General features: G+C 32.3%; 2 pseudogenes; both read right to left on the reverse strand.

The window, feature by feature from the left end:
• Positions 1 to 8,214: 8,214 nt before the first annotated feature.
• Positions 8,215 to 14,950, reverse strand: LOC149559773 (glutathione S-transferase U25-like; annotated as a pseudogene).
• Positions 14,951 to 20,129: 5,179 nt separating this feature from the next.
• LOC149559774 (glutathione S-transferase U21-like) lies at positions 20,130 to 20,913 on the reverse strand (annotated as a pseudogene).
• Between the last annotated feature and the right edge of the window lie 1,356 nt (positions 20,914 to 22,269).

Here is a 22,269-nt window from a genome sequence, read left to right on the forward strand (position 1 = left end):
TTCCTATGAATGCAAGCATTAATAACAATAGAAGAATCACCCTCAACTCTAGCAAAGCAGTTGTGAACTGCCATATTATTAGTACCTGAACTAATAGGCACTGCATAAAAAGCCAACACTTAACCAAAATGATTTCTCAGAAAAACCCCAATACGTGACTCACCAGGATTTCCTCTAGATGAACCATCAAAATTTAGCTTAACAAAGGATGAATTAGGAGGCTTCCATTTAATTGACTTTCTATGTATTGGGATATTTCTAACATGTGGAAACATAGGAGAAGAGGGAAGTGAGATAACCTTCCAAGATCGAACTATTGAACTATCCCAAGATGAGAAATTTCATTCCCATTAAAATGTCTAGAAGCATAATTATTTACTAGTTTAGAGATAAGATGCTCAATTGTGGAAAATACTATGTTCACATCTGCCACCTCTTTTCTAAAAATTCTCTTATTACACTCCCACCAAATAGAAGATATAACTAATGATGGAGAAATAGTCCATAATCATGCAAAGATTGAATTAGTAAACATTATGGGCCATGTTTAGAACAACTCCCATAAGGATCTAGGAAGAGGGAAAGAGATAGATAATTTCCCCATGATATAATGTGAGCATTGCAGAGAGAATTGACAATGCACAAAAAGATGATCAATTGATTCCTCATATTTTCCACATAAAAAACATTTAAAGGGATCATCTATATGAAGTTTGCCTAGTCCATCACTCATAATGATTCTGGTTTTAATAGCCAATAGGAGAAAACTCCATTTTTAGGTAGGACACATTTATCCCAACAAAAAATAAAGGCTCAGTGGGCAATATTCTACTCAAACATACGTAGGAAAGCCTCATACCCAGACTTAACATAATACAAACCACTTTTAGTAGGGCACCATATTAATTTATCACAACCTCTAGATAGAAAAACCAACCTTTTTGCCAGAATATTAGCTAGTTTCCTAGCCAAGTTTCTTCCAATAGGAAGAGAGAAAGGATCTTTCCAACATACCTTATGCTACACAATGTCAATATAATCAACATAGTCCACTAAAAGGTCTGCATAGATTAAAGATGACACCCCCATAACCTCCTTTAATGTAGTAATGAGACAATGGAGGACACCCATTCCAAGATTCCTTCCAAAAGGAGACATTAAAACCAGAGCGAACCTACCAAGATAAGAACTTGGTGACAACTTCTCTAGAAGACATCATAAAATTCCAAGTAGATGACCTAGATGGGGGATTGTAAATAGTAAAGATTCTAAGATAGCAAGGTGAATCTAAGTATTTCACTTGCATAATTTGACACCATAGAGACTGAGGTTTGGAACATATATTCTAGACTAATTTCCCTCCAAAAGCTTTATTCTGAAGAGATAAGTTTTGCACACCAGACCCTCCAGCAAATTTGCTGGTGGAGAGCTTTTGCAAGGACACTAAGGGGATCTTTCTAGTATTAGTCATATTAGAGGACCATGTGAATGATTTTTTCCATCTAAGTAATAACAGATGATGGATCTTGGAGAACTAAAATATAATAGTTAGGGATAGCTAAGAGAACTATTTTGCTCAATAAAAATCTACCAGAGAGAGAGAGCCACCTCGCCTTCCAGGTTGAGATTCTACTCTTTAGTCTACTAATAACATTGTCCTAAAATGAAGCTTTCACTTGTCCCATGAAGAATTGGATCCCCAAATAAGTGGATGGAAAATCATTGATTGAAAAGCCAAGAATATTAATTATTATTTTCTTAACAAAGTCAGGTGTAAAGAGAATAAAGACTTTTGACTTATTCGAGTTAATGACCTGACCAGACCTAGAATTATATGTATCTAGAATCTTTTTAATACATCTAGCCTCACTTATAAAGGACCTTCCAAAAAAAATGTATCATCTAAAAAAAATTGGTCACAAAGACCTTTGGATTTAGTATATTTATACCCTTCTAATTGGAAAGAAATTTTTGTCTAAGTATCTACTAAGAGTTTCAACCATATTAATAAACAAGAAAGGAGAAAGAAGATCTCCTTGGCAGACTCTCTGAGTAGCTTGGAAAAAGGAAGAAGGTATGCCATTGATAATAACTACAATAGAGGCCCTAGAGAGGTACATCTTAATCCATTTACACCAAGTAGCCGAGAAACCAAACTTGGAAAGGACTTCCAAGTGAAATGCCCAATCCACTTTATCATAGGTTTTCATCATATCTAACATAGCTATAAAAGAATATATTTGATAAGTTTCAATAGTATGTACAACTTCCAATGCAACATGAGCCCCATCAAAAGTATCCCTACATGAAACAAAACCTCCTTGTTGAGGAGAAATAAACCTACGGATTAGGGATTTGAGCCTGAGATAGATAGCTTTAGTTATGATCTTATATATGGAATTGGATAATGAAATGGGCCTAAAATTTACAAATTTTGGGGGTGAATTCGAGTTGGGGATCAAAGTGAGGTTCATTTTGTTAAAACTTTTAAGAATATATTCTTTCTTACAATATTCCTCTACAACCATTAAGAAATCAAAATTGGCCACATCCCAACACTTCTGATAGAATAACATGGTGAAACCATCAGGACTAGGGGCTTTCTTTGGGGCCATAGAGAAAGCAACAGAATGGATTTCATCAATACTGAAAGGCATCATAAGGTTATCATTATCTACACTTGTAACTAAAAGTGGGATAGACTACAGTAACACATCCCTATCACACTTATTATCTCTCAGGGACACACCAGGAGCAAGTAAGTTTTTGAAAAAACCTAGTCCCTCATTGTTGATGTCTTGTTCCAACACCAAAGTATCCTCTATGGAAACATTTTTAATGGACAAGATAGATGAAGAAGCTTTCTTGGTTTTAGTAGAGGCATGCAAAAACTTCGTGTTCTTATTACCCTCTTTTAACCACAACTTGCGAGATTTCTATCTCCAATAAATCTCATCCATTGCACATATAGTTTCCCAATAAAATTGGAGAGATTTTTGTTTCTCTGCTACTTCTGCATCCATCCCAAAATTCAAAACATGATCTGAAATAAGACTAAGATCATTTTCAACCCTAGACTTTTCATGGAACACATTCTTGAATACTTCCTTATCCCAGATTCTAATTTTGGATTTCACAAATCTAAGCTTATTAAAAAATTGAAACATTTTGGTACCTTTATAGAAAGGTGCACTAATCCACCATTGCTAAAACAATTGAAGAAAATGGGGATGAGTGAAACACATACTTTCAAATTTAAAGGATGAACACTTCTTTGACATGATTGGATTCATCAATGCAAGATATATAGGAAAGTGATCATATTTTGAAGAAGACATAATTTCAGCAAAGAGATTTAAATTCAGAAGCTTTAGGTCCTGAGAAATAAGGAATCTATCCAATCTAGAGGAGATAGGTGTAGCAGACCTATGATTAGTCCATGTAAAAATCCCATTCAAAAAAGTGAACATCACACATGATGTTATTTTGAATAAAAAACTAAACTCATCTATGATCCTCTGAGCATTCTCACTACCCCCAATCTTTTCAATCAAAAAAGAAATGGCATTAAAATCACAACTGATAAAAACTGGAAGATCATCAAGTTTACTAATCTGATTAGAAAGTGATTCCCAAAGGATGAGTTTATCCTGGGGTGAAGACGGTCTTTAGACTTTAAATACAAAAAACTTTACATCAAACCAATTGAATTTAATGAGTTGGTAGTTGGGTTTTGACACTTGAATATGGCCTTTAATACACTTACTCTTGCAAAGAACAATAAGTCCTTTAGAGGCTCCAAAAGATGGGACACATCCAGACTCCCAAGTGGACTAGTTCCTACAAAACTTTTCAAAAGATACTTGAGAAATTTTGGAATCTTGGAGAGGAACGATATCAAAATGAGAGGATGAGATAAACTTTTTAATCCTACCACTCTTGTCAGGGGCATTTAGACCCCTTTCATTATAAGAAATAATCTTTATTGTGATGCTAGCGAGCTGCACTCCTAGTTCTAATAATAGGTGAAAGGGACTCCAAAAGAGTTGATTGAATACTAGCTTCAATTTCTTCTTTGACCTTGGAAGGTAGAGGTTTACAACCCCTCTTTTTATGGGTTTTAATAACCAACACAAGTGACATGTAGGAACAAGATGATGCAGAGGGATTTAGAACCCTTTAGAAAATCAAATACAAGACTTCAGGCTTCACATGCACGAATGATAATTTTAGCAAATGCATAGAAATTTAATGAAATGAGGGTCAACACATGAAGATGTTGCCCATTCAAATCTGCATTACAACAGGGTTTTCCTGTAACCTGATATGAGACAACAATACAGAAATAAATAAATGCATGAAATTATAGAGGATCCTCCAATGGCTGACAAAGACCATTGGAGGATCTTTAGAAAACCCCCATGCAAAGACCACTCTCAAAACAATAGAGAGATCCGGCTGATAGGAAATGAAAAATAAAGAAATATTAAACTATTAAGATCTTATTTTCAAATTTCTTCCAAGATGTTGATCTAAATACAAATAGAAAAATGTATGTAGAATACTACACAATCACATCTGTACAACACTAGAAACTTAAGAAAATTACAGGAAAACTCAAGAACTTCATTCTATTCACTTTCTCCCAAAAAAAATTTCTCTCCAAAAATCTCTCTTACAATATGCACTCTTTCTCTTTTTGAAAAACCTTCTAATGTAACTCCCAAAAATCCATCATAGCTTTCTTGTGGCAGTTACATTTTGAATGCCTACACATGGTGCTTTAGGAATATTCACCTTCTAATGTAACTCCCAAAAATCCATCATAGCTTTCTTGTGGCAGTTACATTTTGAATGCCTACACATGGTGCTTTAGGAATATTCATCATTTTCTTCCCTTTGATTTTTCCCATAAACATTTTCAAAAATTAGAAACCTTTAACACACCCAAAATAATATAAAATAAACTCATACTAAGTCCTAAGTGGATAATGTTGGGTAGGCTTATAAGAATGCCACCTAAACATTTCCACCACAAAAAAAAGGACATTTATTTTAAAATATAAAACTCTAAACTCACACACAAACATTTCAAATTTCAGATTTTAAGCTCAAAACTTTTTGATATTTGCTTTGTGCCCTGCATTTTTGTCATATTGTAGGTTGTCTTCCTGTCGCAGACATGCTCCTGCACCACAAGAGAACTCTTGGATTGGGAAATGGATAACTCTTGAGAACAATCAAAGAAGCTAGCAACAAATGGATAATTTTTCTTAATGTCTTCATTCAAAAATACACCCTCTTCCAAGGAAATATCATCAAGGACCTAAGCCACCACCGAAATCATGACACTACCAGATCTTAGACAAGTTTCTTTGTCGGATACAAAAAATAGGAGAAGACAAATTAGGGACAAAATGCTGACTACAAAAAATCAATTTCTAAATGATACCTTTCTCTTCAAGAGGAGGAAATGACTAATGCACTAGAGGACAATCAACCCATTCAAAGGAAGAAATAAGAAGGCGAGATACAATGGAGACCAAAAGTTCAACAACAGTTAGATCACAAGAATCTGAAAAAGAAAAAGAGTAGGAAAAACTAGAACTACCATCAACACAAGAAAAAGATAATGAAAATAATGATGGAGGTAAAGAAGAAGATATAGGAATAACCTCCTGAATAGATAGCACTACTTGCAACCTAGGGCTCTTCTCTAGATCAAACCATCCAACTCTTCCACTACACAATCAACACAAAAAAAACATTGATTAGCAAGAACCAACCTTAAAGGGTGTGATACTGAGGATGAACAAGGGAAAGAAAATAAACAAACCTTCAGACCAAAAAAAAAACTTTGATAAATAGCATGCAAAATTGAAAGAGAATGCTAACATTGATGTAAAAAATGGCCCAAAGAGTTGGCATTTCTATCAATAGTAGTTGCCTCTTAATACTAAATCTGCTAAACCCATGTCCCAAATTTTGAAAAAATTGAAATTTCTATGTGCAAGGGTTCCATCTTCTGCATGAGAATACAAAAACTTACTACCAAATGTGGCCCAGAGAATGGAACCAAATCATCGTTAAAAAATATTCCCATCTTATTTGCAATAATCTCAACTAGAGAAGGAACTCTGTCCTCCAATGAAAGATTTGGGAATGCAACCTACTAAAGGAAAAACCATGGAAAGCATTTAGATACATCAAAATGGGGCATCCAACCCATAGTAGTAATCCCAACCTCCTTGTAGAACCAACCCTTAAACTTGTGCACTTCTGCTTTGTGAATGTGAGAGTCAAAAATCGCAACAAAGGCTAAAGAATCCTTCAGAAACAAAAATAACTCTATTAGACTCACCCAAAAATAGCTAGCCCAAGAGAGTCGAGATTCAAACTCCACCAATGACTGTAGCATACCAATAAGAGCCAATGAACACAACTGATCCACTCTAGAACTGATCATATCAAAAGGAAATACAACCCTAGGTTCGGGTTGCCAATGAGAAAGAGTACCTTGGGTCAAAACTTGTTGCCCTTGATTCTGAATGGGAATCAAAGGAAAGGTAGGACAAGGACACCCTAAATTTGGATTGAAGATAGCTTGATGCAACTAAAAAGAGGGTCTCAAAATTGGGTTTTGGTTAGGATAAGACACAAATCTTTGGACAAGACTTCCCAACAACATAGAAATATGCGACGATGGCTAAGAGTCTTGACAAATATCAAATGGGGGTTGACTTACAAAGTGTTTCTTATGCTTGAATCCATGAGAAGCATGGTGAGTGGGAAAACAATGAGGCTTAAACTAATGAGGGGAATGTGGACCAAGAATGCCAACAATTGACTTACCAGAATGAGCACTAGAAGAAGGATGATGACTCATAATATCTCTAAACATAGAAGCCTTGGGGAAAATTTAGACTGAACCCTTTGCTGATGCACCTAGACTTGTGGATCACAAAACTTCACTGACTTCACACTTTCCCTCCATTTTCCTTGTTAGAGAACCAATTGCAATGTATGCCAAATATTTTCAAACATGCCACATCTTCCTAACCAAAAGGGAAATCACCTCCACACAATTTAGCAGGAGGGGTGCCGATCTTAGCCTCTGAGAAAAGAACTTGTAAAACATCCTGCTATCAAGCTGCCAACCCATCACTCTGTTGCTGATTTGCCAAACCAACACTCTATTGCCATGCTGCCGAACCACCCAAATCTTGATAGGAATCTCCTGCATACTCATCCAGCTTGTCAATCACAATCACCATTTTTCTCATCCAATAGTAGCTATCTTCTAAAAAATATTATTTATTGAAAAGACCTCCATTAAGTTTTGATTTTTTTAATATACAATTTGTAGTCCATGTAAGATAGTTTTAGATTTCTTTTTAGAGTTTACTACTTGAGCACTAAGAACTTTACAACAAGCAAAAGAGGAGGATTTTAATTTATAGATTGGGTTTTATTTAATTTTTAATTTTTAATTTTTGTATTGGCAACAGACAAGAAATGTGAATTAATTCATGGCTCAATCTTATTGTAATTTTCCATATTTTGAAGAATTTTGGCTACTACTCTAATACTCATTTAAGGAATGATTTTTAAGTATGTCCATTCTCAAATGTAAAATTATTAAAAATAACAAATCTTTTGAAATAAATTTTAGAATTTACTCACAAATTTAATATTTACAAGATGATTTTTAAATTTTAGTAGGAGAAATAATAACTTTACAAACTTTGGATGACTAGGATTTCTATTCAAGATTGGCTTTTAAAAAGAAAAATTGAAACATAAAAGAAATAAGAAAGAAGTGATAATATGTGACACAATCTTGTTAAAGTTTTTTGTATACATTTTTTCAATTGGATCTTGTTTACTTTTGTTTCTCTAGGCCTATATATTAACATCAATTTATAATTTTATAATAATAAAAAATATTTTCTATCTAATTGAAATTTTTAATATGTAAATATTACAAGAAGTTAACCAAAAAATATGTAATAAAATATTATTTTATTTAATACTTCCGATGTTGATCTTTTTATCAACAATTACTCAATCAAACTATTGTACATCATATATAAAAATTGACAGATATGTAAAAAAAAAAGACAACAATACTAAATACATTGCAAAAGATCTCTTTAGCCATACAAAGTTTGACTAAGTTTCAAGGACAAAACATTTTTGAAATTGTATTACCAATTAAACACTCTTTTTTAATAGAAGACATTTCTTCACACTTTCCCTCTCCATACATTTCTTCATCCAACCAAAAATGCTTGAAAATTTATTCTCAAACATAATCTTAAAACCTCCAAATCTTTCATATGTAAGAAACCAACAAATCAATGGGACAATGCACTATCTACCATTCCAAAATCACTTCCCCCAAAATAATCTTTTCCTTTATGAGCTTCTTCTAGTATTCCTAAACTTACTATAAATTGTCACTTTCCTTCTTCATGTTCTTCTCCCTCACTTCGAAAAATGCATCTCCTTGGATCAATAAGTTGAGGAAAATAACAATGTTGTAAAACATTCTATTAACAAATATCTTATGAACAATTATAAATTTTAAGGTAAAAGTCAATGAAGTTTTAAGCCACATGTACCTTCTTTTCTATAAAATATATCCAGAATCGAACCATGGAATGATCATATGGATTAGATGGTAAAAAAGAAGGGTCATTACTCCACACCTCATGAATTTACTGAAGTATGATGGAATATTCAGCTAGAGGTTTGTCATTGTGAATAAGAATAGGTACCATCTTATTGATAGGATTCATTTCAACCAAAAGGGGGATTTTTTTTATTGAAGAGATCTTCTTCCACAAAGTCATATTTTACACCCTTTTCTTCAAGCCCAATCATGACTCTCAGATAAAAAGGGCTGGCCTAGAAGCCAATAAGCTTAACATCATCTTCACCTGCCATTTGTTCAACCATTTCCCCTTCAATCTTCACTGATTAATCTTTATATGAAGAAGAATAAATCTCTGTTGTAGTTAATAGCTATTTTATGTTCTTTGTTGGGCAAGGGAAAAAAAAACTATTGTTGACGTAATTGCTTGTGTAATGGACTTTCCAACTTTGACCCATCTCTTTGAAATATGAAAATTGGTTCCATGCATAGTTGTCAGAAATGAGAAATGACAAAATTACAAAACGAGAAAATGTAAGGGTAATGACAAGTTGACTAGAAACATAATTTAAAATTTAAAATTTAATAATATATGTACTTTAAAACTTATTTTTAACTTCAATCCTATTGTATCTTTAATTTATGTATCCATAAGTGTAAAAGTACAAAGTTGTGTCACCTTTCAGGCCAACTTATCAGAACAACTGTATTTGAGTATTTCTATCTAAAAATCAATTTTATTAAAAAATATGAGCTAGATAAATTTATTCTAACTAAGTTATATATGGTCTCACACTTTTCCAATTGGAAATGGCTATTAAATGCATGTTTTATACTAGTTTGTATCCAATTATTAAAAAAATAAAAAATATAGAAAACTGGTGTTTCAATAACTATTACTATTTTTTATGATTTTTTTTAATAACATATAAAAATCATTTTATAGAGCTCAGAGTTAAGAAAATTCTCATACAGAGTTTATAGTGTTTTAATTAGCTGGTATAGTATATTGTAATTAAAAAATTCTAGAAGCACGTATTTAACACTCAAAAAGATGTCAGTTTTGACAAAGAAAAATATATTAAATCATATCAAAAAAATCTAAAAATTTTATGACATTCTAGAGGAGAGAGTATTCTTCAAGAATGTATAATTTTTTCTCTTGGTTAGAATATATTTGTTTTGAAAAATGTGGTGTGAGATGAAAACTATCAATTTCAGATGAGTTGAAATTTGAATCATTATAAAAGAAAAACTATAGGTCTAAAGTTGATTTTTATTTTTGATTGTTCTAGATATATATGTTATCTATAACATAGTTTGAGATCAAAAGGAAATAAATTTATTTCCGAATAGTTTTGTGTTGGGAATTAGATTCCCAATTTTTAGCGTTTTACAGCAGCTAAAAATTTGTCTTCAAAAATTAGGAAAATATATCAATTCTTATTCTAAATAATTATTATAAATTATAATCCTAAAATTCATCCATTTCTAGACATTTCATTAGTTTACTTCATTTTCAAATTCAAAATAATAATACCAGTTTTATGTCATTGAAGGTGAATACTTATACTTTTGTTAGCCTTTTTCCTTTACAAAAGGGTGACATAGGTTTGTGCTTTCACCCATAATGAATAAAATAATTCACTCTAATGTCTAGTTTTAAATTTTATAAAAATATAAAATACCTCTAGAGATTAGCTAATAATATGGGTAATTTGATAGATTTACCAATGATCAAAACATAGTCTAGGAAGATGCTCAGGGTGTTTTCATAAGAAAAAATGGGAAAACTAGTAGGGACAAGAAGTCATAGCTACACTTAAGACTTTGGATGCTAAATGTAGAACTCTAGAAGATCTTTCCAAAAATTTCAATGGTTCGTGATTTCAAGCTACGAGTAGAAAGTTATGACTTCTACAAGTAGACGTGAATTTTAATATAGATTTTTGTAGTTTTTATAGTTGTTAGAGTTTATTTTATAATTAATTAGCTTATGGACTTTTCATTTTCATTTCCAAGGGATAATGGTGACCTTTGGGATCCATCAAACTTGTATAATCTTGTCTTGCAGAAACATCTACTATTGCATTTTAAATTGCTTTCAATTTAGTCACAATACCATAGGTTCTACACAATTGGAATTCTTTATAATAAATGAGAGGGGGGGTAAATCAATTATCCAAGGTCCAGATGTGAAAATAAAACTTTTCACAGCTTAGTGAACTCATATCCATAAAATATATTCATCATGCATACATCCAATAGATCATACAACCACTTAAACTTGTAGGTTACTATTAAATCAACTTTGCAAAAATGTAAGCATAAATTATAACAGATTCAATAACACATTTGACACAATGATTTTACATGGAAACACAATTTGGGTAAAACCAATAGTAACATGATACTAATTCTCACTCTTTTGAAGTGATGTCCTATGAAAGGCCAACCTTGTTGAAGGTTACAATGCATACTGTTAAAGGTGACCTTTTTAGAGGATTTCAATCACCTGGTTACAAGTGAGCCTTGTTAGAGGACTTTAGATCATTCACATGGAATATCGCCTAGGTAGGTCAAACTTAATCCAAAGGATTTACCTTAGACTAATATAATAATTAGAATTTTAGCAAGGCTTGATCTGATAACAATTTATAACTCACTTTGTAGATTACAGATCTCTGTTTCAATCCTCCATTCTAGATTCAATTGTATGAGTGTTTTTAGCATTTACATTTCAAATTGCACTCTATCTACTTTAAAGATGAAAGCAAGAGAGAGACCTAAAACAAAGAAGAAATAAAACCAAGAGATAGGACATATAGAACAATCCAAAGAACAATAATATACCTATATAATTTAATTGGGAAAAATAAATTTAAAAATAAGAAACAAATAATTCATCATATAACTACAAAAACAAATAAGAAGTGAATATGAAAAATAGACAAATCTCATTGTAAAAAACTATAAATATATAATTATGAAATCCATATATATATATATATATATATATATATATATATATATATATATATATATGTTTGAGCCATACAAGATAGAAAGATGGATCCAACATTCAACATTTCTAAGAAGGGCTAATAGAGAAGAACAAGGAGGAAAGCAAGAAGTTATAGAGAGTTTATAAATGCTAGAAGAAAATCTCAAAGGAAAAGATTATTTTGGAGAGATGACCTTTGGAATGGTAGATATTGCATTTGCTTTAGCAATAAGTATCTTTTCTACATATGAAGCATTTGGAGTTTTTAAGATTATGTTCAAGGATAAATTTCTTAGTATTTTAGGCTTGGTGAAGAAGTGTATGGAGAGGGAGAGTATCAAGAAAGCACTTCTAGAACAAGAAAGTGTGCTACAATTCATAATGCAGTTTACAAAGTGTTCTATTTTAGAAGCTTAGTTAAACTATGTTTCACTAAAATTTACATTTGTAATGTATTGAGATGTGTCCTCCATTAGTTTTTTTAGATGTGCTAAAGATTATAAATACTACATCATAATAAATTTACATAATGTTTTATTACAAGTTTATTATGTAATTTGGTCTAACAAATTGACATTGTATAAACTTGGTTGAAAAATATAACATGCCCCCTATTTGTGTGTTTCTTTATAGACCGCACAATTCAATTAGGCCTCTAATAAAATCACATCACATTAATCTTCAAATTATATTAGAGTAATTAATGATAACATTTTTTCACAATATATGAAATATTTAAGCTATTATCTCTAGATGTGATTATGCCCAAAATTTTATATAACGTTTATCATTACATTCTATGATCCATCATTAGGATGAAAGAAAACAAAAAGGAGGATAAAATTTGTACTCTCTTTCATATCTATATGCCAAATAGTTGCATGTCTTGACTAATTTGTTTTCAAATTTTTCTTCTCTGTGAAGAAATTTCACTTGTTAGCCGCAATCTGAGTCATAGGGTACAATGATTATAAAGGTTGAGATGAAATGGGGTAGATTTCAAAGTTTCACAAGAAATGTTGGAGAAATTATATTAAAAAATTCTACAAAAAATTAATATGATTAATTTATTATTACTCTCAATTTGTGTAAAAAAGTTGAATATCATATTACACAATATTGGTACCAATTTTTTTAAACATAGTTTAACATTACAAGAATTTTTATGGAGTCTTCTACTCCCTCTTTTCATGAGGTTCTGTAAGTTAATATTGTTAGAAATATTAACTTCTACTTAGAATTAATTGTCCATCATTAGATGTTTATGTTGTGTCAGCTGAAGTATTTTCTAGAAGTTTGTATTGGCTATAGTATTTTCTAGAAGTTTGTAGATATTTTGTCTTGTTGGATAATGGTAAGATTTCTCTAGAATATTATACACTTGCATATAAAAAGGAATTATGTATTCATTTGATATCATGGTGAATGGAATACAATAAATTTTTTATTGTGCCATAGCACATTGTGTTTGGTGTTTTGATTTTCTTTTCCTCTGCTCATTCATCAAATATTAAAAGGAAGCTCTTATGAACTATTCATGGATGAGCTTTATGGAAGTCTTCTCAATGATTTTATTGTCTCTTTATCTCAAGAAATTTAGGCTAGAAGGAAAAAAAGACAATTTGTTAAGAAAAACTCAGAAGAACAAGTTTTCAAAGTAACTTGACCTTTGGGCAGGTTGATTTTATGATGCCTCTTTATCTCAAGAAATTTAAGGCTAGAAGAAGACAAAAAACCCCAAAGTTAAGCAAAACTCAGAAGAACAAATTTTCAAACTTACTTGACTTTGGGCATATTGATGCCTCTTTGTCTTAGGAAATTTAGGCCAGAGGCCAAAAGAACCCCAAAGTTCAGCAAGACTCTGAAGAACAATTTTTCAAACTAACTTGACTTTGGACAAGTTTATGTTGTCTTTTTGTTAGTTTGTGGTGCCTGATCAATAAAGTATTGTACATACTTCATAGATTCTTTGGTAAAAAAAAAAATTTGGGCCCTAGATTTTGGGCCAACATATAATTATTAATAATAACCCTAAAGTGGTAAAAATACTTGTATAAAAAGGGCTTAGGGCTAGGGATTGTTCATTGTTGTGATGCAAAAATTGGTTCTTGTGGCAGTATTGAGTTGTAAGCTATTAAGGATTGTAATCAGATTATAATCATTGGATCATAACAATATCAGACTTGTTGTTTGGTGGACATAGCCCAGGGATTGGGTGAACCATGCTAAATCTTGGTGTCTTGTGTTCTTTTATGTGTGATCTATTATTTTTTGATATTTTTTATATTTACATGTAATTGTTATTTCTGTCCATGGTTTAATCCTAACACTTTTCATGGGGCTATTATAAGTTTTTGGTCTACATACCCTTTCTTAAAACATATTTTTCTATTAAACACTTTTGCTTCTTTTGTAGTTTGGTGGTGATTGCACCGAACATAGAGAAGGAATTCTAGAGACATAAAAGCTTATCAAAATTTCTAGTTTGCTATTGTAATAAAAGTAATATGGTGGATATATATATATATTAGTGAGTATATTTTCACAATCTATAAGTATTATCTAAAATGTTTTTTTGTTGTTGCATTTGATTGTGTGAGTGTTGAAGCTCTGCTAAAAGAGGAAAAACATTAATCTTTAATGATTATAGAATATTTAATGAGATCAAGAAAATTTATATTAGATGGGTTGAGTAGTTAAAACTTATAGTTCCAAAGAGTTTTTAAATCAGGAATAGACATATATTGATAAGGGTACATGGAATGAATTAACACTATTTAGAAACACATAAATATAGAAATATTTATAAATCTCTTTACATTGACTCATCCAAAATCAAATGTTATATTGTACCTCTTTTATTGCCCTTTTGTTTTGAGAGTCATGATTGGACTTGAGGAAAAGGGTGTACAAGATGGTACCTTTTGTTGGAAATGAATCATCTCAATAAGATGGTACCTATTCTTATTCACAATGGCAGGTTCTGCTTTCTTACCATCTAATCCATCTGATTGAACTATGGCTCAGTTTTGGATAGATTTTATAGATAAAAAGGTATGGCTCAATTCTTCATTGATTTTTTGTTTAAAAACTAAATTTATTCATAAGATATTTTTTAATAGACTATTTTACAACATTGTTATTTTCTTCAAGTCCAACATTGAAATTTGTTAATAGACTATTTTACAACATTGATATTTCACACCCTTTACTTCAAGAGCAATCAAGACTCTCAGAGGAAAAGGGCTGGCCCAAAAGCCAATAAGCTTAACTTCATCTTCACCTACCATTTCTTCAACTTTGTCTCCTTCAATCTTCACTGATTAAACTTTCTATGTAGGAGAAGAAGAAATCTTTGCCATAGTTTATTGTTGTTTTGTTTGCTTTGACCCATCTCTTGGAAACATGAAAATTGGTTCCATTTTGCTGTCATACGTAAAAAGTAAAAGTATCTTGAATCATAAACATTTTTATGTTTTATAATTTATTAGAAAAAGAATCTTGAATCATAAACATTTTTATGTTTTATAATTGATTAGAAAGTGGTTGAAGGTTATGCAGTAGTTTTAGCATATCAACTATAGATTTTTCAAATTTTAGTTTGATCATAAATACAATTTAAGGAAAAGAATACTCAAATATTTTAATATTTTACTATTCCCAATGTATGTCTATTATCTATTCTCCAAATGTGAATGACTATTACTTTCCACTATTTTGTCCTATGAAGTAGTGATTGCTCTAGACACTATTACATGTAGCCTTTAGTGTTGTAAGTTTAAGATTAGTTTTATTAGTTGAAGTATTTTGCATTTTTCTGGTTGAAGCTAAATGCTCTTAGATTTTGTAATAGTTTGACTCAGTTGTATAGAAAGCAAGCAAGTTGACATATTAATCGATCCATTTGTATTGGCTCATTTTCATCTCCTTTCTATTCATTATGCATGTTGCATTAAGTATTTGAGAAGTTTAGAGTTGTGTGTTCTCTATTATCTTTATCATGTTTTAGTGGTGGAAAGGTCTAGATAAGAAGTCTATTATTGACTCCCTCAGTTTATGTGTAAACTGAGCTCTCCTTATGCCCACTTTGTTAGCACTTGTCTATGTTGTTTCTACCAAGTTATAATTGGCACTACCGAGTTTCCATCTTGTGTGGACCAAGCTCACTTGATGTTGTATCCCCTTCAGGTTCTGAGCTCCTGTTTGTTGACCGAGTCACTCGACTCCCATTGTTACTAAGATCACTCAACATCCACTATTGCCGAGCACTCCACTGGGATCCTTAACATTCTGAGCTCACAGTGTGAAGTTGTATTTTTCACATGGTATCAGAGCTTTAATGCTCCACATCCACAATGAGTTAGGGCATTTATTTTCTAAATATTTGACATGGCAAGAGATGCAGGAAAGATATGGTAGCAACCATTATCCTTTAATTTGTAAAATTATGATGCATGGGCAAAGAAAATGAGAACCATTATGGTTGCTAATGATTTGTGGGAATTTGTGATCAATGGGTTCAATGATGTAACCGAACCAACATCATATGCCACCCTCACAAATGCTCAAAAGACTCAATTGAAGGAGTCACGAAAAAAGGATGCAAAAGCATTAAGTCTAATTGAGGTGGCAATGACAAAGACTATTTTTCCCAAGATTACAATAATAAATTATTCAAAGGAATCATGGGATATCCTTGAGACAAACTTCAAGGGGACTGATAAGGTCAGAGTAGTAAAGCTACAGATAATCAAAAGGGAGTTTGAGAACTTCAAATGAAGGAAAATGAATCTATTGCAAAATTTAGCTCAAGAATCTCTAATTTGATATACTAGTTTAAAATAAATGGAGAAGAGTATGAAGAGAAAATGATAGTGGAGAAGATATTGAGGAGTTTACCTTAGAGATATGAGAATCTTGTGATGACCATTGAGGAAGAATAGGACGTTACCACATTGACCATGGATAAGTTGATGGGAACTCTTCAAACCCATGAGCACTGGATCAATAGATCAGCAACAACTTCCCAAGAGCAGTGTTTCAAGGCTCAAGAGAATTCAAGAGGTAGGGGGAGAGGAAGAAATGGCTCTGGTAGAGGCTAAAGAAGTAAAGGTCATGGATGGAATGGTCAAAGGAATGCTAGTGCACAAAACTTGGGATGAGCTAGCAATCAAGATGGAGTAAGCACCTCTCAAAACAACTCTAGAAGAGGTACTTAGAAGAATTACAACTCCAACAAGAGCAATGTAGAATGCTACTATTGTCATAAGTTTGGGCATTATGCTAGTGAATGCTAGAAGTAGGGTGATTAGTCAAAGCATAATGAAAATTGGCTGATGTGAATATGGGGGAATGCAAACAATCTCATAACCTTCATTATGTGTAAAATTGGTGAAGAAGGCAACCTTGAGGTATGGTACTTGGACAACGGTTGTAGAAACCACATGAGTGGTAATGAAATTTTATTTTCTTTCATTTATAGAAATTTCAAGTTTGAAATTAATATGGGAAATAATGGAACCATTCCAATTGTGGGCTAAAATTTAGTTCTACAAAGTTAGTTCATGACAATATTCCTCCTTAGGCATGGTCAAGGAATAGATGGATAGTTGAACACTTGAGAGTCTTCAGATGTGTAGCATATGCACATGTACCAAAAGAACAAAGATAGAAGTTGGATGATAAAGGTGTGAATTATATCTTCACATGTTACAACTCAGAATCAAATACTTATAGGTTGTATGATCCAATCACCAAGAAGATCATCATTTTAAGAGTTGTGGAGTTTCTTTAAAATCAGTCATGGGATGGCTCAGTAGATGAATCTTTAAGCACTCCAAGGAAAGTGTCAACTATTGATGAAGAAGAAGATTTTGGTGATCGACAAGATGATGGAGCAACAAACTTAGATATTTGCAGACAAATGCAAATAGACAAGCAATCTCTAATGTGCAGAGATTTAGCTCCAACGAGCTCAAGAAGACCCAAAGTTGGCATTCAAAATAGTAGCAGTGACAATACTAAAAATTCAAATCCTACTCTCACATCCCTGATGCCTAGAAAGACTAAATTTCTAAGAGAAATATACCAAGAAGAAAGGTACAATGAAGAGTTTGATAAGAGTTTCAATTTTGTATTATTTTTCTCAAAGTTATCCAATTTACTTTGAAGAAGCTATGAAAGAAGAGAAATGGTACAATGCCATGGATGAGGAAATAGATGTTGCTGAAAGAAATGACATGGGAGTTAACTACTTTGCTTCCCAAACACAAGTAATTAGAGTTAAATGGGTTTATAAGACCAAGTGTAATGCTAAAGGAAAAATAGACAAGCATAAGGCATGTTTAGTGGTCAAGAGGTACAAGCAGTAGTATGACAGAGATAATGATGAGACTTATGCCCCCATTGTAAGAATGGAAACCATGTGTGCTTTCATAGCAATAGCAACCCAACACAAATGGATATGAAGTCTTCCTTCTTAAATGGTGTATTGAAAGAAGAAGTATATGTGAAGGAACCACCTAGTTATGAAGTTGTAGGTGAAGAACACAAGGTGTATAGATTGGAGAAAGCTTTATATGAGCTCAAGAAAGATCTAAGGGAATGGTACAGTAGAATTGACTTGAATACCTTATGAGCAATGGCTTTACAAAAGTGATGGCGAGCCCACTCTCTACATCAAGGTAACAAATAGTAAGGTTTTGATTGTTGTCTTGTATGTAGATGACTTAATCTTCATTGAAAATGATAATTTCCTAATTGGTGAATTCAAAGAGGCCATCGAGAATGAATTTGAAATGATAGACCTTGGTCTCTTGAAGTATTTTCTAGGCATAGAAGTAAAATAAATGCATAATGACATTTTCATCTCTCAAGAAAAGTATGCACAATAGATTTTGGATAGATTCAGATTGCAGAATAGTAAGGAAGCCCCAACACTGACTGTAGTAGGTCTCAGGTTGAGTAAGGAAGATTGCAACAAAAGTGTGTATCCAACATTGTAAAAGAGTATAGTTGGAAGCTTAATGTATTTGACAACAACTAGGCTTGACATGATGGATGCAATAAGTTTGATTTCTAGATTTATGGATCCTAAGGTATGTGAATGGTACCAAGAAATTTGGAATGTTGTGTACTACAGATAATGATTTTAAGTTTTTTGGCTACACTAATAGTGATTGAGTTGGAAGCCTAGATCATAGGAAGAGTACTTTCGCGTACATGTTCCATATGAGATCGGGTGCAATTTCATGGGCATCCAAGAAGCAGCCTATTGTTGCTCAATCAACCATAGAGGCCAAATACATAGTAGCGAATGCAACAACATGTAAAGTTATTTGGTTAAGGGGAACTGGTTAAGGATAATCTTGATAGATTTGAATGAGAAACAAGAGGATGGAACCACAATTTTTTGTGACAATAATTCCTCAATTACATTGTCTAAGAATCTAGTCTTCCATGGGAGAAGCAAGCATATAAAAAAAATATGTCACTTCATCAGAGAGTTGGTGGAGAATGGAGACATCAAAATAGAATTTTGTAAGTCTAAGCAACAACTAGCAGACATATTTACTAAGCCTTTGGGAATATCAAGTTTTTTACACCTAACAAGGAGTTTTGATGTAGTTGATTTGGATCAAGAGTGATCTTTGTTTGTTTGGCTTGAGAAAAAGGGGGTGTGTTGAAATTTTGAAATGATCAGTTTCCCCTAAAGCAAGTATGTTATTGACTCACTCAGTTCACATGTAAATTGAGCTCTCCTTATGCTCACTCAGTCAACACTTGTTTTTGTTGTTTTTGTCAAGTTATAGTTGGCACTACCAAGTTTCCATCTTGTGCCTACTGAGCTCACTTGGTTCCTTCATCTACCAAATTCACTTAGTGTTGTGTTCCCTTTAGGTGCTGAGCTCCCCTTTGGTGACTGAGTCACTCGACTCCCACTATTGCCGAGCCCACTCAACATCCATTACTACCGAGCACTCCACTTGACTCCTTAATGTGCAAAGCTCACTTGACACCCACTGCTTGTCACTCATAAACCACTAATCCCAAGAAATTTTTTGTGTTGTGAAGTTGTATTTTTCACAATTCGCACAATAATTATGTATAGGTTATAATCGGTTCCAAGGTAATACAATTGTATGATTTTAACGTCCATGATTTTAAATATCTAACAAAGTATAAGAAAACAAGTCTCAATACATTATTAAAGGGATGCGGCTATCCTCTAGGAAAATTGTACATTGATCAATTTTCAAAAAATAAAAAAAATGGATTTTTCTGAAAATTTCAGCATTTGATCTTCATGATCTACGTAGTTTGTAGTAAAAAACAACAAAAAAATTAGAAAAATATAACTGTGTTTTCATGAATCTAAAAAAAATTTTTTTGACTTTGTTTTGTCTTTAGTGCATTTCTCCGGAAGATTAACCTGTCCCCTAATAACCTATAATAAAAAACATAATTTTACTAAGTTTGTGAAACAAGATGCTTTTTTATTTGCATCATAAATTGTAAAACTCGTTATTGTTGTAGAAGTACTTTCTTGATACTTTCCCTCTTAGTACATTTCTTAATCCTGCCCCAATTTCTTAATAGTATTTTAAGCATAAGCTTAAAATCTCCGAGTACTTCATCACTATGAAATAAGCGTATCATTGGAGCAAATGCAAAATCTACCATTCCAAAAGTTTGTCCTTCAAAATAATGAGTTTCCTCTAAGATTTCTAAGCTTTCTCATAAACAATTTAATTTTTAGTTAAATATCAAATATGTTTTTAGCCTCATATACCCAAAACCAAGCCATAGCTCTGTCGTATGGATCAGATGGTAAGAAAGCAGAACCATTACTCCATTACTCCATTGTGATTAAGAGTAGGTACCTGCTTATTCACGGGATTCATTTCCAAACATAGGGGGCTCTTTTTATATAACAAATCTTCTTCGACATACTCATAATTTAGGCCCTTTCCTTCAAGCCCAATTATCACTCTCATAGCAGAGGGGCTGACCCAAGAGCCAAGAAGCTTAACCTCAGCAATTTCTCCTTCAATCTTCAATTATACTTTCTCTGCCGAACAAGAACAAATCTTTGCTGTAGTTTAGTGGTTTTGATGGGCCAAAAAGACAATCAAAGTTTGACCCGTTTCCACACCTTCTGTTCGTTAAAACATTGAAAATTAGTCCAATGTTTCTGTCATATGTACTCTATTACTCTATTGCTATAGGAAGACCATGTGGAAAATGGCGGCATTGTCAATTAAAAAGACTTTTGACAAAATGAATTTATCAAAGATTGGCATTTGAGGGAAAACTGTGGCATATTTGAATGTCAAACATTTTGGTAAAGGGCGTTCGCTAAATCCCAGATAAAATGTATCAAAGATTTAAAAAAAAGTGTGCTTTCAATATTTTGAAATTTGGTCAACAATGCATTTTGTAGGGAGGATAACTGAGTCCTCAGTAAATGTCTTTTAAAAGACATTCAACAAGGTGGTTGTTACCAATTTTCTATGTTGAAATTTGACTTTGAAGTTTTTAGGTTTGATCACAAAGAACATCTAGTAAGAGATTTTGTTTTATACTTGGAAGAAGTAAGGATCCATAAAATGTCAAGTAGATTTATAAATTCATCGGAAATTCATCTACCCATTGTCATTGTAGTAATATTTATAAGGATCTCAAAAATATATCATGAGAAAGAAATGAGAAGTATGATTAGTTTGAGTTACACCACACAATATTGTGTGTTTACATCGAGATATCTGAATATTAGACATTTATATGCTTTAACTAATTATAGAGATACAATGGTTTAGTTTTAATTTAATTTAAAATTAAAATAATGTTAAATAGATTTACACTAGTCAAATTGTAGAAAAAAGGCTACATGAAGTACAAACTTGACCACTAAAATGAATTCCTGTACTCCCAACATGTAAAATAAAGATGGTCAAGACTATCCAACCATGTGTCAACTTTTGATAGACCATCCAACCACGTGTCAACTTCAGATTGACCTTCCTAGACCAAGAGGTGTACATTTGTGTTATGACACACATATACATGAGACATAATTTATTGATCTAGACTTTCTAGAATAAAGGTAGAAATGATAAAATACTAACTTATGTGAATTAATACAAATATAAAATAATGCATGAAAAATTATCTACTTAGATAATTAATTGTACATTCCACATAAAAGCATAAAATTAAGAGCACAAGGTCTTTTGCGGTAGCCTCTTAATGAATATTCAAAATAAATGAATCCACCAAAAAGGTCCCACAAGGCCCTCAACCCTTTTGTGCATCAAGTTCTACAAGTCTACATATTTCACAAATCTGTATCAATTGATCACTTGATATAAATGCTATAAAATTTCATCTCTCTATTAAAATTCATTTTCCTCAATACCACTTACACATTTGCACCAAAGTCTTTATCTATTAATGTAATACAACAAAAGAGGATCTTGGTAATTCACTTTGATACCAATCCTATGAAACCTCATCTTCACATCAAAACCCATTTTATTCAATATTGAAGGAAATACATATAGAATTACATAGTTGCTCATAATTTTATCAAAGTGGATGAACAATTTAC

The sequence above is a fragment of the Cupressus sempervirens genome, chromosome 4 (assembly GCF_028749045.1).
Source record: "Cupressus sempervirens isolate cs-2001-9-10 chromosome 4, ASM2874904v1, whole genome shotgun sequence".
NCBI lineage: Eukaryota > Viridiplantae > Streptophyta > Pinopsida > Cupressales > Cupressaceae > Cupressus > Cupressus sempervirens.